The following is a 13,040-nucleotide window of genomic DNA, read 5'->3' on the forward strand; positions in this document are numbered from 1 at the left end:
GATCGGAGTGCCATTTCAAAAGGCTGCCCTGATCTCTAAATGCCCCATTTCAGGAAACCACCCTTCACCTCCCCAGCATTTCTTTAGCCCCCTCAAACACCCCCACCCCTTCTTTCATGGGCATGGACCCCCTCGGCCCTGACCCTTGGCAGTGCCAACTTGACACCGGGGCTCCTTGACGCTGATAGCCCTGTACCCTGGCACCCTGACAGTGCCAACCTCTGCTCGGAATGGCAGTGCCAAGATGCCCAGTGCCAAGGAAAGTACCAAGGTACCACCCTGTCCTGTCCCCACCCACCGGTTGGGGGGGGGCTCTCATGGCCTGCAAGACTCCCGAGGTCATAGATCATAGATCATAGAATTTAAAGCGCAGAAGGATGCCATTCAGCCCATCGAGTCTGCACCGGCTCCTGGAAAGAGCACCCTACCCAAGGTTAACATCTCCACCCTATCCCCATAACCCAGTAACCCCACCCAAAACTAAGGGCAATTTTGGACACTAAGGGCAATTTATCGTGTCCAATCCACCTAACCTGCACATCTTTGGACTGTGGGAGGAAACCGGAGCACCCGGAGGAAACCCACGCACACACGGGGAGGATGTGCAGACTCCACACAGACAGTGACCCAAGCCGGAATCGAACCTGGGACCTGGGACCCTGGAGCTGTGAAGCTATTGTTCTATCCACAATGCGACCGTGCTGCCCCAATATTTAAAGTGTGACTCTGATGGGTGCTATCACCTTGGTCCACGATTGTGGAACCCAGTGTTAAACGGCGCCCAGTGGGGCCTCGCAGGCACGGTTGTTGACTCCCAGGCACCAGGTGAATATGGCATCCAAATGTTTAAATGTCCCCAATGGCTTACTTAAATATTATCTGGATCATGCCCAACGAGTGCAAGATCCAGATTGTGCCGGGTGCCGCTGGTCGGGTGACTCGTCTGAGGTTTCACGCTTGGCGTGAAGCCCGATTTGAGGCTCTCCCATGATTCACCCATCACACCCGACTCTGCAAGTGGTGCGACACAATGGGAAAATTGCACCCTTAATGCCATCCATTGCACCCTTAATGCCATCCATTGCACCCTTAATGCCATCCGTTGCACCCTTAATGCCATCCATTGCACCCTTAATGCCATCCATTGCACCCTTAATGCCATCCATTGCACCCTTAATGCCATCCGTTGCACCCTTAATGCCATCCATTGCACCCTTAATGCCATCCATTGCACCCTTAATGCCATCCATTGCACCCTTAATGCCATCCATTGCACCCTTAATGCCATCCGTTGCACCCTTAATGCCATCCATTGCACCCTTAATGCTGTCCAGGTTTAACAAAACCGGTCTCACAACTTTGAAAAAAGATTATTTCATGGGAAGTGGGTGTCGTGACAAGGCCGGCATTTGTTCCCATCCCTAATTGTCCTTGAATTGAGAGGCGTGCTCTGCCATTCCATCGGGAAGTTCAGAGTCAGCCACATTGCTGTGAATCACATGTAGGCCAGGCCATATAAGGACAGCAGATTTTGTTCCCTAAAGGACAGTAGTGAACCAGATATGTTGTTACGACAATCCATATGGTCATCATTAGACTTTTAATTCCAGATTGTTATTGAACTTAAGTTTCACCACCGGTGGGGTTGCAATCTGAGTCCCCAGGGCATTACTCTGGGCCTCTGGTTTACTAGTCCAGTGACAACACCACGGTGCCCCTCCTTCCCCTACTGGCTTGTAGATTCTTCTTTTCAACTTCTGTCATAATATACACCAGTATATCATGGTGCAGACACACACTGATGGACACACACAGGGACCAATCAACATGTACAAACACCGCAGCCAATCACCAGTTAGAATACACACACTATAAAGGCAGAGGGCACCACAGTTCCCGCTCATTCTGGGTGCTGCCTCTGAGTGTAACAAGAACTCATCCAGCCCAGCACAGACTTACAACACGTGCTGAGAGAATCAACTGGTTAGAATTAGAATTAGAACAGTACAGTACAAAACAGGCCCTTCGGCCCTCGATGTTGTGCCGAGCAATGATCACCCTACTCAAGCCCACATATACCTATACCATATACCCACATATACCTATACCAGTAACCCAACAACCCCCATTAACCTTTTTTTTTTAGGACACTAAGGGCAATTTAGCCTGGCCAATCCACCTGTGGACTGTGGGAGGAAACCGGAGCACCCGGAGGAAACCCACGCACACACGGGGAGGATGTGCAGTCTCCGCACAGACAGTGACCCAGCCGGGAATCGAACCTGGGACCCTGGAGCTGTGAAGCATTTATGCTAACCACCATGCTACCGTGCTGGTTCTGACAAGGCTTAGGTCTCTAGTTTAAGTTACCATCATTTAGACCCACAGTCATCGTGTGTTAGTTAGTTAGAAATAGTTAATAAAATTGAGTTGAAAGTGTTGGAAGTGTCTGTTCATCTCTCAAGTCTACACTAGCCAACACTTCACAGCGATACATTTCTATCGCATAACGCTTCACTGCACTTCTTCCAATTACTCAAGCCTGAGCTAGTCCATTGCTTAACTTCCATCTTCTGTCATCCTGATCCCCAGGTACTTGAAACAACTCACATTCCCGGGATCATCACCCAGAATCTTTACACCTTCACTCTCATCCCCTTCCATAGGCTCAAATTGGCAGTCCATTAATTGGATCTTTGCATTACTGGTCTTCAAACAACTGTCTTCCAGTGCTTTTCCCCAGCTCTCTCGTTGCTCAGTCATGTTCTCATCAATATCATCTGCAAACTCATTGACCATGGCACCTCATTTGCTCAATTAGAACAATCAAGGAGATGAAGGGGCTCAATGCCAATCATTGGTACAGTCCAACTTTGGCTTGGAAACTCTATTTTTTCCCCCACAGAGCCGCTGACTTGTACCTGTTAGCCTTTGGACATGTGCCGGAACATCCATACGTGCTGACCCAGGACTGTACGAATTCCAACACATCTCTAGACTTCCCCCTCGTCACCCTGTCTCTTTCCGATGAATGCAATCTCCACATTGCATTAATCTTCAGTGTCCTGCAGTAAGATTAAGAGCGTTAAAGTAAACATTTGGATCGATTGTTTGATTTCCTTCTGATTGCCCTCTCGTGTGCCTGGGGAGGGTAAATCACTGACAGAAACTTCAGGATTTCCGCAATATTGGGTGTATGTGTGTACTTAAGAAGATGTCTGAAATTTCAGAGGAGCAATGCTTCACCACTATTACTACAGCAAACTCAGGGTGAGATTTGGAAGCTAAGGCTAACAATACTGGGGAGTAATCAAATGACTCAATCTAATGTTCTGTAGAATCCACACAAATTGAACACACATGGAGCGAAGGATAAGATTATAGACATGTACACTAACTCTCTCCACTCCCCGAAGAGTCACCCGCCCTGACCTACACTCAGGTCGGGGATTTTATACTATGTGGGCTTCCCTTGTTAAAGGGGAAGCCACGCTCTGTTACCGGGAAAGTTTGGAGGTCATGGGGAATCGGATGGTCCACACCCTCTGACCTCCATGGGGGTTATAACACCCGGCGTGGTCTGATGGCAGAAAAGGAACTGAATCTCCCAAAATCCGGAGGTCTGCTTCCTCATGTCTTGTTTGAATATTTGGACCCTTGTTAGGCAAATCCATTGGATGGCATATGGCGACTCTCATTCGCGATCACAAATGAGTCGATCCCAGCGCTGGTGACAACCTCCCGTGGTGCAGGTATTTGATTTGGACATTCGCAGTAGTTTCTTGCATTTGGTGGACCGCCATCCACTTGGAGTGGACGTCAACTATAAATGATAAGCATGGAGCCTGGAAGGGCTCAGTGAAGCCAATATGGAGACGGGACCAGGGTCGACCTAGATGGTTGTGACGGCGCTGCTGGTGGAAACCTCTGCTGCTCTTGGGACAGCACACAATGCTGAGCCTACATGAAATGAAAAATTAAATGAAAATCTACCACAACAGGGCCTGTCCTTGTCAGCACAGTGACCCTTTTCCAGATGCACCAGAACCAGGATTCTTTCTGCTAAGGCTCTGCTGCAGCCCAAACTTGAAACTAATGTGAATGATGCCCCTGCGCAATAAGATTGAGAAGCTAAATGCATTATGATCGAGATGCCCCGGACAAGACCCTCTAACAGCCTGTGGGCAGCACGGTAGTATGGTGGTTAGCATAAATGCTTCACAGCTCCAGGGTCCCAGGTTCGGTTCCCGGCTGGGTCACTGCCTGTGCGGAGTCTGCACGTCCTCCCCGTGTGTGCGTGGGTTTCCTCTGGGTGCTCCGGTTTCCTCCCACAGTCCAAAGATGTGCGGGTTAGGTGGATTGGCCATGCTAAATTGCCCGTAGTGTCCTAAAAAAAAGTAAGGTTAAGGGGGGGGGGGTTGTTGGGTTACGGGTATAGGGTGGAGTAGGGTGATCATTGCTCGGCACAACATTGAGGGCCGAAGGGCCTGTTCTGTGCTGTACTGTTCTATGTTCTATGTTCTAACACCAGGTCAATTGGTCAAGATGCAGACCGCACGTGGCTATGACCACTTGACAGAGATACGCAGCCATGCCCCACAACCGATCAGTTATGGCGAAGCCTCAGATGGTGCCCACTACATATGCAACTGCCATTAGCTCCCACAGGTATCGGAACCAGCACCAACAGATGCCACAGCACTCCAGTCATCTGGCCTGTGGTATAGGCCCCCTACACTAGTGGACATGCAGAGTCCTCCAGAGGCCGACACAGCGAGCGCCGCACCCACCGACGGAACTCACCAGGTTGTCCAAACTGACGACACCAGCCTGAGAGACACCACAACATCACAAACCGGCATACACACTCAGGGTGCCTGATAAAGAAAGCACAAGGTTCCAGAACTATATTGTCACCTAATCTAGAACTGACCTTCGAATCTCATTTTTCAGCAACAAAAGGTTATGTTCTATGTTATGGCCATAACACAGATGTGCACAGTTCTTTGAATAGTAAGATGATTTATTAACAAGATGAACACATGGAAAGATAAATAATCTTTTATTGTCACAAGTAGGCTTACATTAGCACTGCAATGAAGTTAGTGTGAAAAGCCCCTAGTCACCACATTCCGGTGCCTGTTCGGTACACGGAGAAATAATTCCGAGTTCTCAGCTGGTGCAGAAATTGAACCCACGCTGCTGGCCTTGTTCTGCATCACAAACCAGCTGCCTAGCCTACTGAGCTAAACCAGCTAACTAGCCTACTGAGCTAAACCAGCTAACTAACCAGATAGCTAACAAACTATGATACAAACAGCAATGAATAAATTAATTCAGTGAATTCTCCTGGAGCTACTTCTCGTGTGACTACCCTCTTGTACGGCTACCTACCAACTGCTGGATATCTTGAGTCACATGGTAGATCTCTATCACCATCAGCTGGTTGGAGGTCGCATTGATAACCATATGCATTGATAGACAACTATATACAAACCTGTGCACAGGCAAATCACCACGCCAGGGGTGAGAGGGGGGGGGGGGGGGGGGGGGAGGGGGGAGACGTGAGGATGCATCAGCTGCAACAGCTTAATCTTGCCTCAACGTTTGTCAATGTGTTGTTAGTCTGTTTAATTTGTACATTACAAAATGGCCTGTACTCAGTTTGCGTTCGCGTGCACTGTTACATCTCACGCCATTAGTTGCCCCATCTAAACAGTGAAGATGTAGACTGAGTGGCCATGTGGTGGTATGGCTACAAAAATGGTCACATATCGGGAGTGCGAGAGTTCTCCCCTGCAGCGCGGGCAGAGCACAAGCATGAAAAAGCTGCTCTGCTAGTGAATAAACTACCGTTTGTTACAAGTCATCGTTGTCAGTGTTTCGGAAACCCAATACATCTACAGTTAATCTTTGGCATTCTTTATCCTGGAGGACCGTGAAGGCGTTGGGTATGTACAAGATAGAGATCGATGGGTTTCTAGAAATTAAAGGTATTAATTGATATTAATATCTTTCCAAAGATGCGCAGGTAAGGTGATTGGCCATGCAAAAGTACCCCTTAGGTAGGTTATTGGGTTGTAGGGATAGAGTGGAGCTAGGTAAAGTACCCTTTCCTAGGGTCAGTGCAGACACGATGGGCCGATTGACCTCCTTCTTCACTGTAGGGATTCTATATGGGGACTGTGGGGGGGGGAATGGAATTGAGCCATGATCTACTTAAACCGTGCATCAGGCTCAAGGGGCCGAATGGCTTTAGAACATAGAACATTACAGCACAGAACAGAACAGGCCCTTCGGCCCTCAATGTTGTGCCGAGCCATGATCACCCTACTCAAACCCACGTATCCACCCTATACCCGTAACCCAACAACCCCCCCCCCCCCCTTAACCTTACTTTTTATTAGGACTACGGGCAATTTAGCATGGCCAATCCACCTAACCCTCACATCTTTGGACTGTGGGAGGAAACCGGAGCACCCGGAGGAAACCCACGCACACAGGGGGAGGACGTACAGACTCCACACAGACAGTGACCCAGCCGGGAATCGAACCTGGGACCCTGGAGCTGTGAAGCATTTATGCTAACCACCATGCTACCCTGCTGCCCCTATGTTCTGCCCTGCTTTCTCCTATGTTCCTACGTTACTGTTGCTGTCCGTTTGTGAGAATGCCTATTAATGGGATGAAATGCTTGGAGAAACAAAGAACCGAGGACAAAATTGGAGTTAAAAGCGGCAATGATTTTTTTTTCCCTTTTGTTTATCTCTTTGTGAAAAGTTGACATTTTTCCTATCTGCCGTTTCAATTTGAGAGATTTCTTGTTGTCATCCATCATTCGCTCCACTTCTTCTCCATGTTGCTTTGTTCCAGCTTCATCTTCTCGGATGACTAACTTTTTGTTCTTTCTGATTGAACCTTTCAGACCTGGTTCTTTCATCTACCGGCAGAACGAGAAATGACTTTGGCGTTGTTTAGTCATCTGTTCACTTTTATTCAGATGTTCTCATCCCAGCTTCTGAGGCCTCTTTCATTTGAAATCACACTATCTACAACTCATTAAACAAGTCATTGGTCTCATTATCAAAATCAAAAATATAATGCGACACAAAATTATTTCACTTAAAATGCAAAAACAAACGGTCAGGCGACCAAACAAACAAGGGCACAGATCAGGGCCTTGAACCTTGCACAAAAATCAAACTTTGCTGATCCTAACTCTGACAAAAGACACTCACCGACCCATTAGCACACTGAAAATGAAAATCGCTTATTGTCACGAGTAGGCTTCAATGAAGTTACTGTGAAAAGCCCCTAGTCGCCACATTCCGGCGCCTGTCCGGGGAGGCTGGTACGGGAATCGAACCGTGCTGCTGGCCAGCTTTAAAAGCCAGCGATTTAGCTTGGTGAGCTAAACCAGCCCAAGACTGGGCTAAATCGCTGGCTTTTAAAGCAGACCAAGGCAGGCCAGCAACACGGCTCAATTCCTGTACCAGCCTCCCCAAACAGGTGATGGAATATGGCGACTAGGGGCTTTTCACAGTAACTTCATTGAAGCCTACTCGTGACAATAAGCGATATTCATTCATTCATTCCTGCAAAATGAAAACTGGACCAATTTGTGTTCAAAAAGACTGATGAGGAATTAAGAGGACAAAATAAATTCTATGGTTCAAATAATGAACCCAAACACCTCAAAATTAGAAAGTAAAAATCCTTTATTTGTAACGGGTATATTTTTAAACAAGTATTTGCTGTTGCCCATTTTGTGGATGGATCGCTCTGCTATTTTCACAAGCTCGACAGGCCAATTTATCATGCAGGATTAACACTGCCTTTGTTGATTATGTGCTGCAGCCTGTAATACTGTTTACTCAATCAATACTTTATCTTTAAAGGAGAGCTAAAACTAAATAATAAATGTTCACAAAGGGAATGATAACCCCTTTAGCACCAGCTGGAGTTCAGGCAGTGACCTGAATGTATCTGAGTTCAGTTTTTGTTCGAAGAAAATACTGGCGGGATTCTCCCCTACCCGGCGGGGCGGGGGGTCCCGGCGTAGCGGAGTGGCGTCAACCATTCCTCCCCAAAGGTGCGGAGAATTGAGGGGCTAGGCCCGCGCCGGAGTGGTTGGCGCAATGCCGACTGGCGCCAAAACCGGCACCAACGGCCTTTGACGCCCACCGGCCAGCGTCGGGGCTGGCCGAAAGGCCTTCGCCGGTTTGCGCATACGCCGGTGACGCACCGGCGCATGCGCAGTAGGGGGGTCTCTTCCGCCTCCGCCATGGTGGAGGCCGTGGCGGCGGCAGAAAAAAAAGAGTGCCCCCATGGCACTGGCCCTCCCGCCGATCGGTGGGCCCCGATCGCGGGCCAGGCCACCGTGGGGGCACCCCCCACGGTCAGATCACCCCACGCCCCCCTCCAGGACCTCTGGGGCCCGCTTGCGCCGCCAATCCCGCCATCACCAGAGGTGGTTGAAACCACGTTGGTGGGAGAGGCCTGACAGCGGCAGGACTTCGGCCCATCGCGGGCCGGAGAATCGCCACGGGGGGGCATGCCGAAATGTGCGGTGTGATTCCCGCTCCTGCCGACACCCGGGTGGCGGAGAATTCCGGCCACGGCGGGGGCGGGATTTATGCCATCCCGGGCGATTCTCCGACCCTGCGGCGGGCCGGAGAACTCCGCCCACGTTCTCTCTCCCAACCTGTTTTCTGCTGAGTTTCCAAGTTGACAGGGTTATAAGATTCCTGTCACACTTACGTACTCCATCTTTCTTCTATCACCATCTGTTTATTTATTAGTGAACGTGGCAAAATTATTTTAAAAGATATTTATTTTGGAGAACGGTCAGAGTTCCACCGTGATGACCATTCAGTCCCTTCAACCTTGTCCTGCCATTCCACTGAATTATGGTTGATCTGTACTTCACCTCGTTGCAACCTTGTTGCAAATATTAAGTTTATAGAATTATGTTCAGTGACGGTCTTTGTGATTTAAGGTAAAATGGAGGAATGAAGGGGGGTCGGTCATACGAGCATAAGGTTTAGGAGCCGGAGTAGCCCTCTCGACCCTCAAGCCTTTTCTGACATTTGATAAGATCATGGCTGATTTGATTGTGGCCTAGATTCCACTCTCCTGTCTGCCCCCACTGCCATAACCTTCGATTCCCTTGTCCATCAAAAATGTCTAACTCTGCCTTGGATAAATTCAATGGCCCAGAGTCCACCGTTTTCTGGGGAGAATTCTGCAGACTAATGCTGTGCTGAAAGGAATACTTCTCCTCGTGTCCATAGAACAGAGATAATACAGCACAAAACAGGCCCTTCAGCCCATGATGTTGTGCTGACCTTTTGTCTGATGGCTTACCAATATCTATTATTTCATGGGGGGAGGTGGAGAGCATTTAACAACTGGATAATAGCAAATTACTGAGGATGTTGGAATCTGAAACCAAAGAGAAAATGCTGGAAAATCTCAGCAGATCTGGCAGCATCTGTAGAGAGAGAAAAGAGTTAACGTTCCGTGTCCAGATGACCCTTTCTCAAAGCGGTCATCTGGACTCAAAACGTTAGCTCTTTATCTCCCTACAGATGCTGCCAGACATAGAACATAGAAAATAGAACACAGAAAAATACAGCACAGAACAGGCACTTCGGCCCACGACATTGCCCCGAACTTTTGTCCAAGATTAAGAACAAATGAATCTACACCCCATCATTCTACCGTAATCCAAGTACCTGTACAATAGCCGCTTGAAGGTCCCTAATGTTTCCGACTCAACTATATTCCATGCCCCCACTATTTTCTGGGTAAAGAACCTACCTCTGACTCCCCCCCTATATCTTCCACCATTCACTTTGAATTTATGTCCCCTTGTAATGATAAGGTCCATATTAAAGGGAGACCTCTCAATCTTAAACTGTGTCCCTAGTTCCAGTCATGTGACCCTGTTCTGAATTCTGTCTGGCAACAACGTGGCTTGATTGCTATGGGGATAAGAGGGCCTGTGGTGAATGTAATATATGTTAATATATATGTTAATTCACACTGTTGTTGTAAGCACAGTAGCGCTATCCTACCACTAGGGGGAGTAGCGCTGGGAGCACTCAGGAACTTGTACTGGGCTCCAACTTTGGCTCCGCCCACAACTCCTCCCCCTAGTGCAGCTGTATAAATACCCTTGTCCAGAGTCAGCCTGGGTCACTACGAGTTCATCAATGGGTAACAGGCTGTCTCTGAAGTAAGTCGATTAAAGCCTAGATTCACATCGGAAACACGTGTCTGGTGAATTGATGGTTCCAACAATTTAATCGACTTAAGAACAGTAAAGATCGATTATGGAATCGGCCCTCAAGCCTGGACGCCTGGAACTCAACCCGCAGGATGCAGAGGCTAAAGAAATCTTCTCCCACTGGATCCGGTACTTCAAGGCCTACCTGGCCGAAGCGAGCACAGCCGAAACTACAGAGGATCAGAAGCTAAGTCTACTGCACGTGAGGGTGAGCCACAGAATCTCGAAGCAACTAAACTCGGCCAGTTCATATACTGCGGCGCTAGCAGTTCTCGAAAAAATGTATGAAAGGCCCATTAATGAAATTTACGCTCGCCATGTGTTCACGACTCGCCATCAACGGCCTACAGAATCACTCGCCAAATTCCTAAGAGAACTTAACAATTTGTCCAATGACTGTAATTACCAAGCGGTTACCGCGGCTGAACACAGGGAACTTGCTGTACGCAATATTTTTGTAGCGGGCCTCAGGTCTAACTATGTGCGCCAACGACTGCTGGAAAAGGGGGCCCAGGACTTAGAAACGACTGTGGAAACTGCTACCATGATGGAGGTCTCCTTCCGCAGCCTTAACTCGTTCCCCGCGGACCCCGCGACCCAATCATGGGCCCCCGACCAGTGACTCCCCCAGGCCTGTGCTACGCGGCCGCCCGGCCACCATGCTGCCCCAGCCAGCCACTATGCTGCCCCAGCCAGCCACTATGCTGCTCCAGCCTGCCATTTCTGCGGCCAGAATCAGCACCCGCGACAGCACTGCCCGGCCCGCAACGTGACCTGCAGCAGCTGTGGGTGAAAAGGGTATTACGCAAGAGTGTGCCTCGCAAAAAGGGCCCCAGCTTCCAACTCCCCAGCGACTCGCAGTAACCGCTCCCCTCACTCGCAGCCCCGCGGGGCCCGAAACGCTGCAGCCTATGGCCCAACTCCACCCCCTTCCTGCCACGTGCGATCCATGGGGGCCGCCATCTTGGAAAACCTCCACCACGCAGCCGGCCACGTGTGACTCATGGGGGCCACCATCTTGGACACCATCTTCCTCGCCGCCCGCCACGTGCGACTCATGGGGGCCGCCATCTTAGACGCCATCTTCCTCGCCGCCCGCCACGTGCGATCCAAAGGCCCGATCGGCATCTCCGCACTCGGACAACTCAGCGGAGGAATTCGAATTAGACTATGAACTCAGAGGGCAGTCATCACGGGGCCACTCCAGCACAGCTGATCGAGCCGCCGACAACCCGCAACTCAGCGCGGTCACCCTGGACCAATCATGACCAAAGAATCAACGAAACTCGATGGTCCATATCAACGGGTTCAAAACGCCATGCCTCTTCGACTTCGGGAGCACGGAGAGCTTCACACATCCAGACCTGGTAAGACGCTTTTCGCTCCCGTGCAGCCATCTATCTCGCTCGCTTCAGGCTCCCATTCGATCCAGATCCAGGGGGGCACCTCCGCGACACTCACAATCCGAGGCGCTAGTTACTCAAAGTTCAAACTCTACGTTTTGCCCAAACTCTGCGCGCCACTCTTATTATGCCTAGACTTCCAATGCAACCTCAAGGGCCTCACCCTCAGCTTCGGAGGGCCCCTGCCCCCACTCACGATCTGCAGCCTCGCTACGCTGTGAATTTCCCCCCCCTCATCTCTTTGCCAATCTCACTAAGGACTGTAAACCCATAGCCACTCGTAGCAGGTGGTATAGCCTGCAGGATAGGGTATTTTTCAGAGCAGAGGTCCGAAGGCTACTCAGTGAGGGGTTATAGAGGACAGCAGTAGTCCCTGGAGAGCTCAGGTGGTGGTTGTTAAGACCAGGGAAAAATTCTGTATGGTGGTCGACTACAGTCAGACTATAAATAGATTTACGCTCCTCGACGCGTATCCCCTCCCCAGGATTCCACCCCCTTCCTGCCACGTGCGATCCATGGGGGCCGCCATCTTGGAAAACCTCCACCACGCAGCCGGCCACGTGTGACTCATGGGGGCCACCATCTTGGACACCATCTTCCTCGCCGCCCGCCACGTGCGACTCATGGGGGCCTCTCCGCTTCAGAACTCCGACACTCTTCAGTCGAGAAAGAAGCACAAGCCATTGTGGAGGCTATCCGTTACTGGAGGCACTACCTCGCAGGTAGGGAGTGCACCCTCATCACCGACCAAAGATCGGTTGCCTTCATGTTCGACAACTCGCAAAGGGACAAAATAAAAAACGATAAAATTCTGAGGTGGAGGATCGAACTCTCCACCTACAATTATGATATCAAATATCGACCCGGGAAGCTCAATGATGCCCTATCCGACGGGACATGTGCAAGCGCGCAGATCGACCGATTAAAAAGCATCAACAATGACCTCTGCCATCCAGGGGTCACCCGGCTCGCCCACTACATCAGGGCCGGAAACTGCCTTTCTCCAACGAGGAGGTAAAAGCGGTCACCAGGGACTTCCCGATCTTTGCGGAGTGCAAACCGCACTTCTATAGACCAGACAGGGCCCACCTGGTCAATGCTTCTAGGCCCTTTGAATGCCTCGCGATTGATTTCAAAGGGCCACTCCCCTCAACTAACAAGAACGTTTACTTCTTAAACGTCGTAGATGAGTTCTCCCATTTTTCATCCCGTGCCCCGACATGATCTCCCACACAGTCATTAGGGCCCTGCATAGCATCTTCACCCTGTATGGTTTCCCCAGCTACGTACACAGCGACCGTGGTTCGTCCTTCATGAGCGACGAGCTGCGTCAGTACCTGCTCGAC

General features: G+C 50.0%; 1 pseudogene; it reads right to left on the reverse strand.

Annotated features, from left to right (window-relative positions):
* The window catches only part of LOC119954772, a 33,959-nt pseudogene extending 32,646 nt beyond the window's left edge, over positions 1–1,313 (reverse strand).
* Between the last annotated feature and the right edge of the window lie 11,727 nt (positions 1,314–13,040).

Source organism: Scyliorhinus canicula, chromosome 20, assembly GCF_902713615.1.
Source record: "Scyliorhinus canicula chromosome 20, sScyCan1.1, whole genome shotgun sequence".
NCBI lineage: Eukaryota > Metazoa > Chordata > Chondrichthyes > Carcharhiniformes > Scyliorhinidae > Scyliorhinus > Scyliorhinus canicula.